Source organism: Sceloporus undulatus, chromosome 1 (assembly GCF_019175285.1).
Source record: "Sceloporus undulatus isolate JIND9_A2432 ecotype Alabama chromosome 1, SceUnd_v1.1, whole genome shotgun sequence".
Taxonomy (NCBI): Eukaryota; Metazoa; Chordata; class Lepidosauria; order Squamata; family Phrynosomatidae; genus Sceloporus; species Sceloporus undulatus.
The window spans coordinates 269,198,696-269,199,924 of NC_056522.1; positions in this window are offsets into that span (position 1 = coordinate 269,198,696).

A 1,229-nucleotide genomic window follows, 5' to 3' on the forward strand; every position below is an offset into this window, starting at 1 on the left:
CGCATCGCACTGTTGACTCACACTGTTGACTCATGTTCAACTTGTAGTCTATTTGGACTCCTAGTGTGAGATCATGGAATCTTCAGAACAGTGTTCCACAACAAACTAAATAAGAAAACAATTAAAGTTTATTGTAAGAACAAGCAAAAGTATCCAAACACACTTTTTTGTCAGGAATAAGGAGGTACGACAGCATATGGTTTATATAACCTCTGAAAGCAAACCCATCCCCATTAACCAATAAGGTAAGTTAATTGGATAACTTTTCCTGCGCAGTGAGGAATCTCCTCCCCGATGATGTAATGTCCTCCAGTCCGGAATCCTTGGCAACCTCTCCAAACAATTAAGTTCCCACAAAGCATTATCTCCCCGCTGCACCTGTGACCTTGAAGCATAAACCCTCGAGCTACAACTAGCCTAAGTAATGATAAATCTTAACAGAACTATAAGCCCCAACATCCCCCACCCCACATATATACATAGCAGCAACAAACATATATTAGCAGCATATTAAAATATAGTGAATATGTTAACATAAAAGTCTATTAGCAACAGGCTAATGAGTCAGTTCCCCCTCCCAGCACAGAGACAGTCTCTGCTGGCAGGGTAACTCCCTTACATTCCAACCTAACAGGCAAGCACAGAGTCTAGAAGGCAGCCTACCTCTTTCTAGTACATTCTATTACCCATTATACAAACATAACCCATTACTACTTTAATCTATTAATATTCATCCTTAACCCTTAACCTATAACCCTCATGACAGAAACCCCCAAATGAATAAATGAATGAAGGGGGAGTTCTAACACCTAGATCCCTTTCACATATAGTCTTGTTCAGCCAGGTGTCCCCCATCGTATATCTGTGCATTTTATTTTTCCACCCTAAGTGTAATGCCTTACATTTCTCCATGTTGAATTTCATTTTGTTAGATTTGGCCCAACTTTCTAGTCTATTCAGGTCATTTTGAATTTTGATCCTGTCCTCTGGGGTATTAGCTATTCCTCCTAATTTGGTGTCATCTGCAAATTTGATAAGTATGCCCCCAATTCTGTCATCCAAGTTATTGATAAAGATGTTGAATAGCACTGGGCCCAGAACAGAGCCCTGTGGGACCCCACTGGTCACTTCTCTCCAGGATGAAAAGGAGCCATTGTTGAGCACCCTTTGGGTTCGGCCAGTCAACCAGTTACAAATCCATGTAACAGTTACCCTGTCTAGCCCACATT